The following is a 20,672-nucleotide window of genomic DNA, read 5'->3' on the forward strand; positions in this document are numbered from 1 at the left end:
GTGCAATTGATAGCGACTTGACAGTCACATGCGTTAGGATGTATGCAAATGGAATGTTGCAGCCTATTTGCAGGGTTTAGGGAACAAATAAGCATTTCCATTTCCATGCTAAACAGAACATATTCAAAGATGCTGGATTGAAAATAAAGGAGCATAAAATTAGACTTGAAATGTTTTGTCTTATTTACTTGCCTTTTAATCATGTAAGTTGGTGATATATAAATCAAGAGTAGCAAGTTGAATGAATACTAAGTAAGTAAGCACTTTTCTAGAGAAATAGATAAGTCAAAATCTGTAAATAATTTTTTTGTTCTTGTTGTTCAATTTGTAAGCAGCTGTGTACAATTTTGTAACACAGAGTTCTCTACATAATATATATCTCTGGTGGAAAAGTTAAATCCACCAGACAGTTTTTAAGTACTTGTATTTGAATACTTCGTATTTTGATTTCTACACTACTTTCATTTCGCACCATTGCTAGATCAAACACAGTTATCTATTTATAGAAGAACTTTTCTTAAAACCAAAAAGAAGCCAGAATTCCGTTCAAACCCCCTTGTGTAATTCTGGTTTGGATTGTTTGGGAATAATAGATGTTAAGTTTGTAGCCCCTATAGGGCTGGGGACATCATGCATAGATCCAATTAAAATCCATATTCAAACTGGTTGGGTGCCAAATGATATGACTGAAGCACGAAAGTTAGGTGTGTGAGCACCACTACCCGATATTTGACATGTAGTAACACAAAAAAAAGTGTTAAATGACAAAAATGTGTTACCTAATGCAAAAAAATGGGCGATGGTTATATTTTTTGAAAATTTGGGGTGTAGGATTTGCGCGTGCTATAATAGGTATCTAGGGTTACACTTTTTGAAAGTTTGTTAACACCTCTCAACCTATTACAATAGAGTATCCATAGTTACATTTTCTATTTCTATGGTAACAAATTGAAGATGTAACCACAGTTCTATTGCAACACACCTTACCCTTTAGTAATAGCAAAAATATGTCGGAATAGACTCTTTTGTAACACAATATTTACTATTATAACACTCAATTCAATCTTTTGATAACATTTTTATATCTTATTATAACAGTTTTTTTAAAAACTCTCGTATTTATTACAACACTTTTTTAAATTTGTACTAACATAAATATATCAATCGGTTACACTTGGAACACTAAAAACTTGAGGGTCCCTAAGTCCTACATTTACTAATCTCATCAATCAAAAGTCTCACAAATTGATTATAAATCCACCAAGTCCCAATTAAAATCCAGTATACTCTTGTTACACCTGATTACTCAAGTTATACATTTTTCCAAGTACCAAACACAAGCATTTCACACAAGCTATAAATTCTGTATAGTTTATGGGAATCATGATCTGAATAAACATTTCAGGTTAGATACAAAAATCTGTATATAAATTTAATAAGATAAAATAGCTACTAGCTTTACACGGATCTTCACAGTACGAGTAAACAGTAACAATGTAGTTTGACAAAGCTAATGGCTCACCATGTCAACTCCCGCTTGAACTGATCGCCGAAGTTCATCAGTGTAGTTATGGTGGACTGGGTAATCAATCTTATCAACACCCTTACAATATGATATAATAAAACCCTGCACCAGTTACTCGAAAATTAGCACTAGTCATGTAATAGTATGAAGTGGAGCCTATGTACAGAAATACTTACTCTGAACCTGAGGGTGCCCTTGAGAAAAGTAGTGAGTAGATCATGATTAGCATGCATTTTAATTCCATTTAAGCTGGAATAAGAAACCATGACTGTGGAGACACCTTTAATGATCGTAGAGTAGTAGCCAGGCATATGAATTATGAGCAGGTCATGCCAATCTACCACTGTGTTGTTTTCATTGATTCCTTTATGTGTGCTTCCATCTTCAACGAAGTGTTTTGCACAAACCATAACCTTATCTCTTTTTTTTTTAATTGTTATATATCAAGTTAAGAATTTAATTAGAACTCAGGAGTTGCACTAAGCAATACCAATGTTTTGTAGTTCTTTATTACTTACTTTCCAGCAAAGAAAGGTACACCAAGTTTGTGATTTGCAGGAATTTGGCCTTGTAAACCACGAACAAGTTCAGTCATTTCTTGCATAATTTTCTGGGATTCACACTGTAGCTCTCATAGCACCTTCCCCATTTCGGATCTCGACAAACCTGTTTAAATAATCGGAGATGTATAAATTAATTTATCACAACAAAGGAATTAATATAGAATCTTTATATAGTAGCATGATCATTTGACAACAAAAATACGAATTCTAGCAAAGCTAGAGCTTGAGCAACCTAAGGTTATAGATAATTTCCATATTATATAAACATGTACAGGATGTAACATGTACAGAGACAAAAAAAGAATACAAAATCACAAAATGGAGCACAAACATACATCAAACAACATAAAATAAAAAAAATATAATAAATTCAAGAATGAAGATTAAAAAAAAAGAGCTTACATAAATAAGAAACCCTAGGGTTCTCCTTTTCGACTTGATTAGCATAATTATCATCTAAAACTTTGTGTTTGGTATCAAATATATACCTCCTTGCAATAGAGAGAATTGCACCCACATCGAATCCTTCTATTGGAACAGGCTTTATTGTGCGAAGTTCTTCATTAGTTTGACGAATAACCTGATGAAGATTACTAAAATAAGCATCTGTAAAAACAGATGTTGCATTTCCATTCACATTAGTTTCACAATGGTTTATATATAGACTACAGTCATCATAATATGCTTGAAACCCGTATATTTTCGTTCTTCAAATCTTTTTGGAGAATCAGCACGCAAAGCTAATGAACAGGGCTTGGACCAAAAAATCTTATTCAGGTTTACCTTTGAAGTATATTGCAATCACACCACAGGTCATATTTCGAATGAAACAACTGGACACCTCTATAGCATTGCATAACTATCTATCCGAATGAGCTTCTCATTTCTTCACCAAAAGAATTTATCTCATTTTATTCCAAGAAACATGAACAAGCATTGCATACATTTCACCACTCCCATACTCTATTTCCGAGATGGACAAAATGCATAACTTAGGTTTACCTTACACACTACCCCGACATAATATTCAACAAGCTCATTACTCCGTAAATTTGACTTATATATCCCTTATTACCCAAACTTCTATTATAATACTAGCTTCTTTTACTAAAATTTAATTTAATAGTACAACCATCTATATATAATCAAAAAACCACAACTATAAATAAACTCAAAACAAGCAGTAAAACAGAACCAAACCTGCGCTCTACCAGCAGAGCCCTCATCAGTTCCGAAATCAGGAACCGCATCAGCCACTTTGGCAAAACCCCAACAATTAAAAATACTCAAACCTCCACACCTCAGTTTCTCGACATCACGGCGTGACGCAGCTGACTTACAAATCAGAGTCATAGCTCTGCTCCATCTGGACAACATTTCGTATCAACGAAAATTCACACCAATTTTTCATCAACACAAATTTTAAATCAATCATAACAACATTACACACGTATACAAATTAAATCTTAATCATACCAGTATGAGATACAAGTGTGTATGCATAATAGAGAAAACAGTACATTTCACAACATTTCTAACATATTGAAATTGAAATGAATAATAAATGTTGGCAATTAGATACATGTTTATACATATTTGAATAAGAAACCTTACCGGAGGAAGTGGAAGAGTGAATTGAGTTTGGCGGTATATTTTCACAGTGGTTTATATATAGACTATAGTAATTATAATATGCTTGAAACCTGAATATTTTTATTCTACGAAAATCGCGATATATAGACTATAGTGAATTCACAGAGTAAAAACCCCATCGATTGAAGTAGACCAGATGTATGTATATATTTCAGAATGTACTTGGAAAGTAGTGTTCTCAATTTGTACATTTACAGGATCTTCCTCAACTGAATCAAGTAAAGTGTTGAGAAATTCGACTAATTCGGATGTGGAGATTATCAATTGGCTCGAGTTTCGAGGCTCAATTGACTCCTGAAATTGAAAATAAATTATACAGAGTTATGAGTGGGAGTGTGTGTGTGCTTGTGTGATTGAATGTGAAGAAGAGACTTGTTGTCGCTGAAGAAGAGAAGGAAGCTAGAATTTGACGGAGAAGAATCGCTGGCGGAGTGTTGAGATTTTCCGGTGTGATTGACATGGTTGAAGATTTAGGGTTCAGACCCACCCAATCTCTACAAACATAAACCTTAATCTCCAAGCTTTAAGCTTCAGGTTCTGACCCGACTAAGGACCCTTATTAATAAACCCTAATCTCCAAGCTCCAAACTATGACCATCTGAGAACCCTAATTTTAAACCCATCGGGAGATGTTGAAGATGAGTGCCAAGATTAGTGTTTGAGTGTGATCGACCATGTTTAGTAATTTTAAGTGAGTGTATTTTATTTTACTTCGAAAAGAAAAGAGGGTCAAATTTTATATTCTGGGCCGCCCAAGTTTTGGTTAAAATTTGGCCAATGACTAAAATACTGCAAAAAAATTTAGTTATATGATAACACTAATTATAGTATCAATGCTAACGCTATTTTTTATGTTACAAAAGCAATTTTATCATGTCTATGGTAACATTTAGTATTCCCTACTGTAACACAAATATAAAATGTTACCTCAGATCAAATTTTAATGAGTTTAGGTAACATTTTTGCTTGTAACGCCAAAAAAAGTGTTGATACATGCAAGATATGGTGTAGTGCACTGAGATATTCCTTGATCGATGGGATTCTGTATAAAATATCCTATGTGCTTCCTTACTTAAGATGTCTCAGACCTGATGAGCCACATTTGGCTCTCGAGGAAGTACATGAAGGTATATATGGCAACACTTGGGGGGCAGAGCGCTGACACATAAGATAACCCGTTTAGGATTTTATTGGCCAGAAATGATGGCTGATACCAAAGAATATATGAAAAAGTGTGATCGTTGTCAGAAACATGCACCAATTGTATGACAGCCTCCGGAGATGCTGACTTCCATTAATTCTCCCATTTCTTTTGCTATATGAGGAATGGATATTCTCGGGCCCTTCCCCATGGCTACCGCTCAAAGAAAGTTCTGGATATTAGAGATTGATTATTTTACCAAGTGGATTGAAGCCAAACCCCTAGCAAAGATTACGACTAAGCAGGTCGCTCAGTTTGTATGGGAGAATATTATGTGTAGATACGGAATTCCTTGAATCTTGGTAATCGACAACGAAACACAGTTCAATGATGAAGAGTTCAGAAAGTATTGTGAAAAGAACAAAATTGACTTGAGATTCACCTCTGTTGTTCACCCTCAAGCCAATGGGCAAGCAGAGCTTGCAAATCGTATCATTCTAGATGGGTCAAAGAAGTGGATTGAAAAATCCAGAAATAATTAGGTGGATGAAGTACTGCCAATACTCTGGGCTTATAAAAACACGTGTAGGGTTACTACGGGAGCAACACAATTCATGCTGGCATATGGGGCAGAAGCAGGAGTTCCTCTTGAAATATCACACTCGTCTCCTAGAATTCAAGCATACAATGCTGAGGAAAATGAGGAGGGGAAAAGGTTAGCCCTGGATCTAGTAGATGAAGTAAGAGATGCGGTGCACACAAAGATCGTAGAATATAAAAAAACTCCTTTTATTAAAACCTAATGGTGAAAGAAAGATTCTTCAAGCAAGGAGATTTGGTTCTAAGAAAAGTGGAAGCTTCTGGAGTAGGGTAGAAAGGAAAGCTCACCCCGAATTGGGAAGGGCCATATAACAATAAAAGCGTTCAAGGAAGAGGAACTTACAAGTTCGAGACCAAGGATGGAGATGAAATACCACGTACTTGGCATGCTCAAAATTTGAAAGCTTACTACCTATAGCTTATACTTACTATAGTAATAACAAGGTTAAAAAGAACCTTGAAGCTTTGCTTGCGTAGGATGTCATGTGTTTGTTTTATAAGACTATTATTTCAAATTATAAATCTACGAAGAATTATGTAAGGGATGGATCCCAAGAGTTTACAATTTATAAAGTTTCCATAAACTTATCCTAGAACTGTTTGGTTTATCTTATGAATGGTTCAGTTTGCTTACCTATTTTGAGTACAAGTACAAAGAAATGAAAGGGAAAGCTACGAAAATGCAAATAAACTATCGAACTCCCATAAAATAGTACAAGTATTTAGAAAATAATAAAAGCAAACAAATAATTTAAGATAACATAAATAGTCCTCGAAGGGAAATAAGTTCAGAGTACATTAAGTCATAATAAAAACAATAAACATCAAGTCTGAAAAGACCAAAAGGACTAATCCTCCATGTTGGATCCATCCTTTCCCTGCTCCTCAGTATCTCCCTTCTCAGCATTAGCAGAAGGCTCGACATACTTTGCAGGAGAGACTGGAGGAGAGGTAGTGCTGGGGTCCAGGATGCGATCATCGTTCTTGGGAGATTTAAAGAGAGAATCCAGGCTATCTTCAGGCTCTGGCTGTTCAGGACTTATAAAGTCCTTGGGCTCAATCAAGCCAGGATGCTTCTCAGACACATCCTGCACTGCCGCATCACACCCTTGGGTAAACTGAAGAGGATAAAGACCCTCATCATGAATATCCATGAGATTCTTGAATTTCTCAGAATCCATGTAGTCATCAATGATGGTTTCCTTATCACTACAGAGCTTAACCAGCTTAGCATGGGCCTTGGACAGCTCCTCCGCCTTGGTATTCAACTTCTTCTCCAAGACCTCAACCCTCTCCTTCCACTTCTTCATTTCCTTTTCGAAGGAATCCGAGTTCTCCTTCCACGACCTAGCCTGATGAAGGGCCACCTGGAAGTAGGTTTTGCTCTGCACAAAGAAATGAGATTTAACAAAGATTTATAAAAGAAAAAAAGAAGTTGAAGTTAAAAGATAAGACAGAAGTATTACTGTTGCTTGGGCTTGTGAACCCAGAACTTTAATGGTCTATATCACTCCCCGTCATGATATCAGTAAAATTGTGAGGGGTGATGGAATGATAAGACCAATCCTTGGCGTGCTTGGTGGATCCAACCACCGTATCACTTCTCCTAAAGCCCCAATTGGGCCTGAAGGAGTGTGCTTTCAGAGGGGGATCCACATCATCTCCCAGTTCCACTACCGGAACAAGGGGCTAGAAAAAAGAAGGCCCATCAGGTTTGCTCATGGGGTCCCTGTTCAGCTTGGCCCTTTTTTGGCGGCCTGATTCTCCATCCTTAGGCCTATTAATGTTGTTAATATCCTCACAAGCTGAAATAAAAAGGGAAAAAATCATTAAAATATAAAAATAATTGAGTTTCAATAAAGAGAAAGAATTAAAAAAATGCAGATAAAGTTACCCTTATCACTGGCCCTAGAGAGACTAACTTTCTTCAGGAAAAACTCCTTCAAAAGAGGTCCTGGAGTCTGTTTGGCCATTATCCGCAGTGAGGGCTTGATAACGACATCCTCCTCATCAGTTAACCTAATGCTAGAAGGGCCACCATCAACTACTTTGCAAAAGAGCCTACAGAAAAGAGTGGCCCAATCGCCTCCGGCCCTGGTCAGCCTAACAAATTCGTCTCTCCATTTTGGGTTATTCTCGACAATGGAGTTATCATAAAAAATATGGGGAATTTTGGGCCTTTGACGTACTAAATCCCAATCCGGTTGTGTCAAAGCACTATTATAGAACTGAATTTTTTTTTCTAAAAATGGTGACTGAAAGAGGAAATTTATTCCTAAGACATAATACCAAAAAATAAATAATATTCCTCCATGCGTTATAAGGGAGCTGGCATAAGTTTATTTGCATATCTGCAAACAGACGCGGAATGAATTCGTGGAAGGGGAACCTAAGACCTGCGGTTAAGGCTCCTCGATAAATAAAGATTTTATCCCCCTCTTAATTACAGGTCCTATCCCCAGGGGTGGCCGGAGTAATCCTAAGGTTAGGGGGGAGTTTGTACATGGTGTTAAAGGCTTCTATCCTATCATCTAGCTCCTGAAAAGTATTACCATGGTTGTAAGAATCTAAATCAGACAAAGTGGGATATTCATCACCTCTAGTGTTCATCATGTCTATAAGAGAAGTATAAGGGGAATGTATCTGAATGGTGGTACCTCTTTTTGAAGTATTCATCTTGGCCAACCTAGGAAGGTCGCAATCCTCCATTGATATTCTTGGGAAGGAGGCCTGAAACCCAGAAAAAAGTTGAAGGTGGTGGAGCTACGGTGGCAGATAAACGCCGAAAATCACCTTCTTTAGAACGAAACTAGAGAGAAATTTGAGAGATTTGGAGAGTGAGAGGTGAAATAAGAATTCTCACTTCTCACCACACTTATATCACTACTAGAAAAAAGACCTTAGACATCGGTTAAAAACCGATGCCTATATAAAAAATGTATGTTGTCTTCGCGACTGATGTTAAAGATAATTTCTCAAAGACATCGGTGAAAAACCGATGTCTAAGTAATATTACACTTCGTTTTTGGAAAATTTCTGATGTCTAATTCACATTTTTGTTATTTAATTGTGTAGTGTAAAGTTCAGAAATGTAATATTAGGACGATTAGGCCTATTTAAAACTATAACACACAAGCAATATTTATAAATTAACATCGATTAAAAATAAAAAACCGATATCTCATACCTATTAGACATCGGTCATTTATAAAGAACCGATGTTAATTTGAACAATAGACATCGATTGTATTCTAAGTACCTGATGTCAATGTTGACAATAGACATCGATTGTTTTCTAAATAACCAATATTAATATGACAAATAGACATCGGGTGTTTATGTTTGAATCAATGTTATTGCCCTGTTTTTACTGATGTCTTTGTGATTTTTAGATATTGCTCTCATATGTGTAAACTGATGTATATTTGTGGTTTTTAACATCAGTTCTACAACAACCAAAAAATTAAAACACGAATTGAATCAAAGTCATCTCATAACTGTAAAAATAAATCCTCTTCATACCTCACAGCCAATTAGCACAGACTGCAACTTTTTGTGGTACCCTCTTTAAACTAGGGAAAAGAAAAAAAAATATACATTAAGATATATAGTCCAACTCATCCTTAATGTATGTCATCCTTCTTGGCACTATCAGCTCGTTGGAAATATTCTGGCGGTTCTTGTCTTCATAATCCATTAGGTATTGCATAAGGTATATTGATCAAGTGAAGTTAGTTTTCCGTTCGACTTTGCGCTGCAAAATGCAATAAATTTGAAAATTAGACACAACCTAGAGAGAAACTGCATTGTGGATTCATACAAATTACAATACAAATACCTTTCAAATCTAAGGAGTTTTGCCAGGCTGTTTCTGTTTGCTGCATCCTCAATTATTCCAAGTTTTATTGATTTTCCAAACTCATTCCAAAATATTATATATTGGCCCTTCTTCTCATAAACCACCTACTACTGACTACATAGTTAGCAATGTACCAGCTAATGCAAATTTCATAAGAATAGACCAAAAGTCAGTGGGACAGGTGTTATCTTTGATTTTACAGAGGGAGGTTGAAGCTTTAGTATTATAGACCGAGTCAAAGAGCCATGGGATGCTTGGGAGCCAGTGCACTGATAAATGTAAAGTGTTAAAAGAAGATTAAAATCAAGTTGTTTAAACATCATACACATCTGAAAGAACAAACACAAAAAACGATCATCCAGGACGTTTACTAGATCTGTTGAACATGATTTGCTTTAATCACTACTATTGTTATTATCTATATTATTGGATCATATCTATTTTATAATGGGTCGTCACTTTAATGGTAAATTAATTTTTTATAGCATATATTATTACATGTCTATAATGAATCGTCACTTTAAGCTTGAACTAGCAACTAAACAAGGAAGAATACCAAAGTTTTTACTACCTAATTTACCTAACCAATTAAGTAAAATAATTAAACACGTGGGCAAGATCAATAAGACAAAGAAGCAAACACAATACAAGTACCTAATACTCCATAAATTTTTCAGCATGCTTTCTTTCTTCTTCACTCGAATCCTTGAAAAATCTACAAAGAAAACACATGTTCAAGATAGTACCAAATAATTGAATCTAACCATATGCAGAAACTGCAAAAAAGTAAAATATCTGAAAGCTTACTTGGCCAAACCAAACACTTTGTACTTTTACAAACATAGGCGCTCATGAATTTCAGATAAGTAAATATATATACATTAACTGCTTCCATCAGATTATTCAGCTAATTACTTGATCAATTCATTTTTCTAGTGTATTTTGCTGCACATACATTCTATCAGTGGGACTACAACTGTAGTCGACACAGTCCTGCGCTAACACCAATATAGCCCAGCTTCTGGGCAAGAACAAACCCCACATAAACCTAGGAGAGGATCTCCCAACAACTACTCTGCAACAAGACTTGTATTTCTTCTTAGAACCGCAGGGACAAGCCTTGTTTCTTGAGGGGATCATCTACACAGCAAAAAAGATGACCAAAATATTCTGTATTAATTAAACTACAACAGTTAAGAAATGCGAACATAAATTCTCCTCTACAACTAGGATTAAGTATGGTATAAGACCTTTTTTAGCATTTTCCGGGCTATATTTTTATCAGCTATTCCTTTAGACTTGTTGGTGACAGAGACTTTAGCTTGATGAGATACCGTCGAAATGTTAGCATCAGCCTTGAACAGATTAAACATATTTAGGATTTTATTACCAATAACCAATTAAAAGTTGGACAAGATCAAAATCTACAGCTACTTGTTAAATATTTAAAATTATTATGTTTAACTAATAGGCGATATAAGTTCTGAACCCCTGACCTCACAGTCAGAATAGAGGATGCCTAGAAATTTGTAGGAAATATACAAAATCATAGAATAGTGACAGATATAAAACCTTGATTATCACAGGCCTGGCAGCTCCAGCACATGTGTCTTCCTTTACTTACACACTGTTATAGTGCTCCTCGTCATGATATGACCTGCAACTAATAAGCATATTATGTTCATACATAAGAAGTTAGTATGATAATGCCATAAAATTAAGAGAGATTAATACATATAATGGTTTGAAACCCAGCAGCAACAGAAATTGAATCTCAATGCCAGCTGAAAAGGATGGACAATATGTTGTGCATACATGTCTATTTTTCTAATAAGCAAGTGCAGAGCTTAAATCTTATAAGACCCAAATGCAAACACAAAGAAACATAATCTACTTTAAACCAGGCCATGACTTTGAATATATTAACTAGCTATCTGTTCATACACATTATAATGCATAAAAGACTATATATTAAATTTATCACATCTGTTCGTTTCATTGTAATGACATATTTAACTACCAACTATATAAAAATTATAGCATATGCTTACAAATGGATCATCTTAGCATCACAGTTATCAAAATTCTGTATATACCAACGAGGTGACATTTTTTGCAAAAATAAAGGGGATAAAATTATAAGCGCAAAACAATAAACATGAATAGGTTATTCAGATAATTATGCTACAAGATTTTTGAATTCAAATGGATATGAGAAAATTTCAATTGAGTGTAAGTAATTGTAGTAGATTACTGAACTAGGGAACAAAACATAAAGATGGGAAAAGTGAAATACTTGGTGTATACATATGTTACTATGAGTAACAAGAGAAGCAGCTTGTAACTCCGTATGTCCAGCCCAGGTGCCATCACTTTCCATGGATTGACAATATTCATCAAATGGCACTTGATCCTCAATAAAAGGCTCATATGTTTCTTGGTTATTCTGTTTTAATAAAAACTCCAACATTCACTTCTCAAATACTTAAGTAGAAAGCAGACAGTGCAAAAGGAAATAACAAAAACAGGTTTTTTAACTACACAAATGCAAGTAGTTGGGTATTCTTAAATACTTAACATTCAATAACATTAGTATGCACTTGTGCTGCAGTTTGTGCAATCGTACATTACTACAATAAAGTGGTGCTTGGAGCAGTTTTCTTGATCTAAAAAATAATGATATACAGGCTATGTTACTTGGACCCTTCATTTTACCTTCGAGTATCCGTATCGGACACTCGACACTTGGACATGGACACTCGAACATGGGCACTTATTTTAGGCTAAAAACATGTATATTTTTCAAAATGTTGCCAAGTCCGATACCTGGAAACGTGTCCATTTCGGACACTTCTAGCCAAGTCTGAGTAACATTATATACAGGCATTTATGTGAAAGCCCTCAAAAATCATATATCGTAGCACAATTACATTAAAGGAAAAATAGTTGTGATTTGGTCACATAAGTAGGATACATACAACATAAATCATAAATGTTCATCTATAAATAAAGCTTGCAAGCCAATAATGAATACATACACAAAAACATGAAATACGCAGATTAAGCAAGCACAAAAACACACACATATACATACAGATCTTTGGATGAAGATCAAAAAACAACAAAAACACAACTCGGCCTCATTAATTGATAAATACATCTACTACTTAATTAATAATGCATGATTGAAGCGCGATAGCTAATTTACTGAATCAAAACAGACACACACATACACATATAAACACACACAGAGATTCCCAAATCAGCACATGGAAACTGAAGCATACCAAGGCTTCCGTATTGCCTTATGGTGAATTTATTTTTCCGGATTCTAAAGAAGCTGAATACGAGAAAACAAAATAGTTAGTTAAGGTTCTAGAAAATGATCGGGCTGCCAATCAACAATAGCTCGACTCAAATTTTACAAGTAAAATGATATATAACAGAAACCATATATATAACAAAAACCAAATCAACAATAAATTAAAAAGTCGGTAGAGAAATTAGGGTTCCTCGTGACTGGAATTTGATTAATTGAAGGTGTTCTTGAATTTGGGGTTTAATTGGAACCCTAATTTAGTTAGAATATGAGATAATTATAGTTTAATTACGGATATGGAGAGAGAGAGAGAGGAGAGTGAGACGGAAGAGAAAGAAGAGAATGAGAGAGAGAGAGACGGGAGTCAGATGTATGAGCGAGAGAGAAAGGGGAATATAATTTAGTCATGAGAGAGAGTGAGAGTGATAGAGGGAAAGAACAGAGAGAGTGAGAGAGAGAGAGACTGGAAAAAGAATTAGGGGGAACGGTTTTTTTTTGGTTAAGGGGGGGAATATTTGGGGAATAAAGGGGGGAAAGTTTCCGCGTGTTTTTTTAATTTTTTTAAGTTAATCATCGACAACAGTTGTAAAATACAACCGATGTCTATAAAATAAAGACATTGGTTATTTTAAAAACCGATGTCAAACTAACGTTTCTGAGTTTTGAAAAATAACTATAGACAACGGTTATCTTCTCGACCGATGTCTAATATAAGGAGTAACATCGGTTTTAAAATAACTGATATCTAAAAGAACTTTAATATCGGTCTTCTGAGCAACTGATGTCTAAGGACCGATGTCTATTGACAGAATTCTAGTAGTGTATAGCCAAATTTTCGGAAAATGAATCGACTAAAAGCCCATGAATGCAAGGCCAAATCAAGTAAAGCCTACTAGAAAAGATGTTTCTGGGATAATCTAGAAGGTGAAAAAGAATCTGACAGGTCATATTTCGACCAAAATTTTGGCTAAAAAGGGGCACCGTGGTCAAAATTTCATTCAATTACAGTGGTAAAAAAGTGTTTAAATCGATTAGAGTCCTGATCCATGGTGCAGAGAACCCTGGTCGAATTTTTATTCGATTAGAGGGGTAAAAAATCACTTAAGTCGATTAGAGTCCTGATCGAAAAAGAAATAATTATGATCGAATTTTCATTCGATTAGAGGGGTAGTAATTCACTTATGTCGATCAGAGTCCTGATAGATGGAAAGAGTAATCCTGATCAAATTTCAGATGGACCTCAGTGTCAAACATAAGTATAAGTCAATCAGAGTCCTGATCGAATCGATCAGAAATCCTGCTCGATTTTCCTTAGAGCACTGGAAAAATCCAAGTTAGTTTGATCGGGATCCTGGTCGAAATAGATCAGGAATCCTAGTCAAAATACTCATCGATCAGAGGGTAAAATATAAGCTAAAGTCGACTAGAATCCTGATCAAAATCGATCGGGAATCCTGGTCGATTAAGGAAGAATCTTGGTCGAAATAGTCTGAAAATTAGGGACAAATTTAAGAAATTAAGGTAAAATTCCAGAAATTAACAAAAAATATAAGAAATTAAGGAAAAATTCCAGAAATTAAGGAAAAATTCCTGTAAATTAAGGAAAAATATCAGAAAACTCCTAAGAACTAGGAATGGGGTAATAAAAATAATTGGAGGGTAGGCATCTTTTTAAGGCAGATCGAGTCACGAGACACAAGAGCAGTGAAATCAAGTTTCGAAGCTCACGAATCCTAATATTAAATACAGCAGTTAATACACCCTAGTTTTCTATCCATAACAGTCGGTTGTTCATTACATTTGTTTGGTACAAAAAATAACAACGGTCGGATGTAAAGACAGATAGATGTGAACCGTTGGATGTAATTATAAATAATATTATATTAACATTTAAACTTCATACGTTAGAAGTTCTCATTGATCAGAGGGGAAAATGTAAGCTAAAGTCGACTAGAATCCTGGTCGAAATCGATCGGGAATCCTGGTCGATTAAGGAAGAATCTTGGTCGAAATGGGCTGAAAATTAGGGACAAATTAAAGAAATGAAGGTAAAATTCCAGAAATTAATGAAAAACACAAGAAATTAAGGAAAAATTCCAGAAATTAAGTAAAAATTCCTGTAAATTAAGGAAAAATATCAGAAAATTCCTAAGAACTAGGAATGAGGTAATAAAATTAATTGGAGGGTTTCAAGACAACCCTGAAGCCACGTACAAGGAAAATTATTGTAAATTTGTAGGTCGCTTCATACTTTACGCAAAATCGATACACTATAAGGGAACAAATGAACCGAACTTCTGCAAAATCTTATACGGTTTTCCCAAAAGTTGGGGGGGAAAATGATAGGGGATAAAATAAACCTTAATTATGTCATTAATATTGCATTAATTACATCTTGGGCTGCAAGGCCCATTAAAGAAGGCCATGCGTATGACATTCAAACCAAGAAGTTTAACACTTTGATCAAGCCGAAGAAGGAAAACATATTGATGAGGCCTGATGGAACAAAGAAAGGGCAATAACCCTAAATATTTATTATTTTCGTAATTGGTAAATAATCATAAAATCAGCTATTGGGAAAAGTCCTAATATAGGTATGAAACCTTGTGGATTAGCCTTCAAGAGGTCTCATAAAATAAGGAGTCAAATTCCTATTTATCGGGACTCCAAAGTTCATTCTAATTCTGAGATTTTTCCACCAAATCTCCTAACCCTAGTCCAATGTAAGGAATCCCAACATCTATATAAAAGGCCTAACCCCACAAATCAGAACTACGTTTCTTGACTTGATCCTTGGCAATCGGCAAGGTACGTAGGCATCTTGTTAAGACAGATCGAGTCACGAGACACAAGAGCAGTGAAATCAAGTTTCGAAGCTCACGAATCCTAATATTAAATACAGCAGTTAATACACACTAGTTTTCTATCCATAACAGTCGGTTGTTCATTACATTTGTTTGGTACGAAAAATATTAATGGTCGGATGTAAAGACAGATAGATTTGAACCGTTGGATATAATTATAAATAATATTATATTAACATTTAAACTTCATACGTTAGGAGTTTGAATCTTGTCAACAGCATATTATATTTAAACTATTATATTATTTTTTTTTAACAAATTCTAGAGGTTCAAGGTTCGAGTCCGGTGAAACATTATTATTATTTTCAGTCCAGTCACAAATTATCATAAAACATTTATTCTTATAACTTATTATGTTTTTCAATTGATTTTTCAACAATGGAAAGTTTATATTAAGGTTCAAGTTGCGTGAACAACATATTACATATTATATTGTTTAATTTTAGTCAAATCTCAAATTATCATAAAACATATATAGTTATAATTTATTATCTCTTCAATTATTTTTTCAACTATCTTAAATCTATATTAATGTTCGAGTTTCGTGAATAACATATTATATAATATATTATTTATTTTCAATCAAGTCTCAAATTATCATGAAATATATATTATTTTAACTTATTATGTTCAATTTTTTTTTCAACTATTAAAAATTTATATTAATATATTAATAATTTTAAGATAAAATATATTATTAAATTTTATTTAAGTGTTAAAAGCAATCAATGCATCACAAGGGTTAACTGCTAGTATTTATATATAAGCCGTATAATTGTTAATAAAATTTTGGACGTGGCTCGCCCTCTATCTCGTAATATAGGTAAGTAAGTACATTTTCACAAAAAATAAATTTAATAAATTTCAAACCAAAAATTGAAAAGATAAAAATTGATTTAACAAAGATGTTACCTCATTTTTTTCTTAATAAATTTCATGCACTTTAAACTACCCTATACCATTTTCTAAAATGAAATAAAAATAATACTACTTAATGAATACACAAAGGTACTAAATAATTAATAAAAAACTTCAAAATTGTTGTGAAAAAAAATATTTCATAATTATGAAAATATATATTCCCCATTACAAAAATAAAAAAATCATTAAGTTTAATAGGAAATTTCTAGCCATACTCTGGAAACTTCTTTTCCATTCCTTAACCAAAAGAAACTCATTCCGTACTAGGTTGTCTTTATGGTATATAAACACAGTTTCACCTTCACAATCTCATCCAAATCCTAAATTAGAAACATATATCAGCACCCCAAAATACCAAGTTGAGAAGTCTAGTTTTTTAATATAAATTACAGAACAATTGAGCGGCCAAGAAGAAGGGGAGATCGGATCAGAAGACGATTATATCATTCCTGTGCTAAAAGGTATGTACCTAATTTATAAAACTGATGATATAAATCACTTACAGGTTATAATTTTTAACAAAAAAAGCTTTGCTCAAATACATTATGAAAAACAGGCCCTTATTGGCCGCTCCTCTTTTTGAGAATTCTTGTGTTTTTAATCCCAGATTTCTGTTTTTTTTGTTGTATATTATGAATAGGAATGATTAAAGGATTGGTCATGATACATCAAATTAGCAGCATTCTTTCAGCTCGGTAATAAAGGAGGTTGTTCTAGGAAAGAGGCAACTGAAGAACTCCTCTTCTGGGGTTACTAAAACCAAACCGTGAGTCATTTACCAGTTATATAGATATATATTAATTGAGTTATGTCTTACACCTTACCATGGGAAAGGAATCTCCGAAAGCTAATAGGACTTCAAACATGTTTCATGGTTAAAGGTTGCTGCATCAACAAGAAGAGCTATGGCAGATATGGAAAAGAAACCTGCATGGTTAAAAGAATTGTTGGCTGAAACATTCTTTAAAGCATGTGAGGTCCATGATCCTACAAGGAAGAATGAGAAGGACATATATTTCTTGTTATGTTAATATGGTTAAAGGTTTCAGCTAGGACCAAGAATTAAATTATATTCAACAAGAGGATCCACATGTTCCATGAAATCCTTCTCTTGTATGAATCTGAAACATAATTTATTTGGTAAGTTGTTATCCTTAACAGTTACTTTAACCAAATAAATTGCTTTTTGATTGTAATAAAGATTATAATTTGTAATTGTTTTATATTCTCATAATATATGAGCAGTTGTTACATATTAGGTACTATCATAATAAGCTAAACAAGGTACTATCATAATAAGCTAAACAATGTTTGGATTGTAATTTTTTTTATATATCTTAAGCACTTCCTTATCTAAAAAAGTAATGGCAATCCTAGGATTGGTGGTATGCCATTTTCATAAATGGAAAAAGAATGAATAACTGAAGTAATTTAGATGGCTAGACAATGAAGACATGGTCAGCCAAATGACCACAATCTCATCTCAATTTGTAAATATACATTGATAGGTAATAAAATTTATTGTTAATTTTATTTTTAACATAGTTGATAAAAAATCTAGCAAACTTCTATGATTTAAACTAGAGTTTTCGAAAAATAATTCAAAAAATGGAGGAATATATAGTCGTGTATCATTGATTTAAAATAAACAAGAAATTTACCAAAATCCACATGTTATTAAATAATAAAACCACATGAACTTTTCATACCAGTAGGTACATTTTAATGATTTTTTTTATAATTTAAAAAGAATATCACAACTATTTTATGATTATCTTTAAAAATTAAAAAAATTTATTAATGTGTTAATTAAACACAATCCTAAGTCACATTTATTATGACAATTTTAGTCAAAGAACAAAAACAAGCGTTAAAAACATATTGTACCACTTTAATTTGGCCGCTATTTAAAATCCTTTCTCAATTATATTTTGTGAAACTATGTTTAATTGGCCTATCTTTTTGTACCCCTTACCCAACTTTTGTTAGTTTTGACACTTTACGATAACAAAAACAAATGGGGTGACATGATTACTAAGCATATTTATTTGAGATCAAATTAAATTATTAAATAAACTAAAATTAAAAACCGATCCTAATATTAGTTAGTGATGCCGTGACATGCTTGCTATGAATACTCAAATCTCGAGTTGGCCCGTCAATAACGTGAAAATCTGATTCGAGACCATTTTAGCCGATATGAACTGAACCATTAAAATTTAGATAAGGGATCGGACCCGATAAGAAAAATCCGATCTTGTTCTTATATTAATGGGTGTGCGTGTATATATATATGTATGCAAATATATGTATGTAAATATATGTTTATGTATGTATATATATATAATAATATTGTTTTTACAATTTCCAATTTAGAATTCTTATCTTTAGGCAAGGTCTATTGTCTGTACTTCAATCGATATAGTCTCTATATTCCATTCCATTTCTATATTATACTAGAATTTGAAGAAGAGAAGGAAGCTAAAATTTGACGGAGGTGAATCGCCGGCGGAGTGTTGAAATTTTCCGGTGTGATTGACATGGTTGAAGATTGAGGGCTTAGACCCGCCCAACCTATACAAACATAAACCTTAATCTCCAAGTTCTAAGCTCCAGGTTCTGACCCGACTAAGGACCCCAAGCTCCAAGCTCTGACCATCTGAGAGCACTAATTTTAAACTCATCGGGAGATGTTGAAGATGAGTGCCAAGATTAGTGTTTGAGTGTGATCGACCATGTTTAGTAATTTTAAGTGAGTGTATTTTATTTTACTTTGGATAAAAAGCGGGTCAAATTTTATATTCTCGGCCGCCCAAATTTTGGTTAAAATTTGGCCAATGACTAAAATACTGCCAATATATTTAGTTATATGATAATAATAACTATAGTATGAAAGCTAACGCTATTTTTTATGTTACAAAAGCAATTTTATCATGTCTATGGTGTGACGACTGAGAATTTTTCGATGTAATTAAGTCAATAAAGTATGTTTATGTGATGTGATTATAATTATGTGATTAAGTGTTGATTAATTGTCTTTGTTGTATATTAGAATATAGGAGCATAAGTAAAACGTTCCAATTTAAAGAGTCAGCTTAGGAGTTAAGCTGTGGTGTAGGGCCGTCAGGTAGAACGGAACCCATCCTAATAAGGATATAAAGAATATAAAATGGGAATTGTGTGTGATTCAGTGAAATAAATGTTTAAATAAAGTATTTCGTCCTAAGTGACGTGTCGGTCGATAGTGATAATGAGAAGTGTAATCGAAACGCTGATCGTCGGGCTGTCAGGATGAACTTGACCCGGTACACGTAAAAATGGGTAAAGAATTAAAGAAGGATAAATTCTATGATCCGACCTGAGTCGTTATGTGATCATATATGTGTGATTGCTTGTCTGGGTGCATGACTATGTGCTCTGTGACATTTTTATGAATTTAAAAGAAATTATTTGATTTAGATAAAGGTTTATTTAACCTTCGCGCATTTTTATAAAATTATCTGAGTAAGATAAAAACATTGGATTTATTTTGTTATCTTCATAATAGTCCTAGGGACTTTTAAAAAATAATGAATGGATTTATTTGGTAGACATTGCATTTTAAATTGATTTTTATGTGGAAAAATGTTATTATTAGCACAAACCTGCGAATATCATTTAAAATCAACCGTTCGCTCAAAAATTTATTATGAGTAATGGTTGAAAAGCTAATTTCGAGATCTACGTATTAAAATTGTCAATTGTAATAATTTTGGACTTTCTGAGAAAGATATATTTTATATTTGATTTTTATCTTAATTAAGTAAAAAGAAATGGGTTAATCAAACAAAGGAGGGAATTAGTTAATTACTAAAATGCCCCTGCCCTCTAATCTTATATAAACTCCTTTCCTCCTCCTTCCTCTCTTTTCCACCCGGCGACACTCTCATTCTCTTTTTTTCTCTCATCTCTCTCACTCTCGAAGCTATCTCTTCTCTCTCTCTATTCCACTTGGTATATCACTCTTCTACACTTGATTTGTATGGATTCTTCCATGGAAATTCATTCTTGTTCCATATATGAGCTTTAATCCTATTGTATGCATAGTTTGATACTTGCATGTGGGTTGTGTGTGTGTGTGTAGGTTCGGCTATGCCGCATTGTTGCTTTATAAGATCAAGATGAAGTGAACTTTTGGTGATCATGTCTTGTATGTGTTTGTTTTTGTAATTTTAGAAATAATCGGAG

The 20,672-nt window shown here is 33.7% G+C and overlaps 2 long non-coding RNA genes across 3 annotated transcripts; one reads left to right on the forward strand and one right to left on the reverse strand.

The window, feature by feature from the left end:
- Positions 1–1,706: 1,706 nt before the first annotated feature.
- LOC141677091 (uncharacterized) lies at positions 1,707–3,403 on the reverse strand. 2 transcript variants are annotated; one of them, XR_012557327.1, is made up of 4 exons: positions 3,289–3,403; positions 2,577–2,668; positions 2,044–2,191; positions 1,707–1,907 (listed from the first exon to the last, which is right to left on the reverse strand). It is a non-coding gene; the product is annotated as an uncharacterized LOC141677091 (long non-coding RNA). The 2 variants fall into 2 exon arrangements; XR_012557328.1 differs by having other exon boundaries at positions 1,707–1,945.
- Positions 3,404–16,843: 13,440 nt separating this feature from the next.
- On the forward strand, positions 16,844–17,496 carry LOC141677334 (uncharacterized). Its single transcript, XR_012557384.1, has 3 exons — positions 16,844–16,906; positions 17,086–17,211; positions 17,327–17,496. It is a non-coding gene; the product is annotated as an uncharacterized LOC141677334 (long non-coding RNA).
- The last annotated feature ends 3,176 nt before the right edge of the window (positions 17,497–20,672 follow it).

Source organism: Apium graveolens, chromosome 8, assembly GCF_009905375.1.
Source record: "Apium graveolens cultivar Ventura chromosome 8, ASM990537v1, whole genome shotgun sequence".
Lineage (NCBI taxonomy): Eukaryota > Viridiplantae > Streptophyta > Magnoliopsida > Apiales > Apiaceae > Apium > Apium graveolens.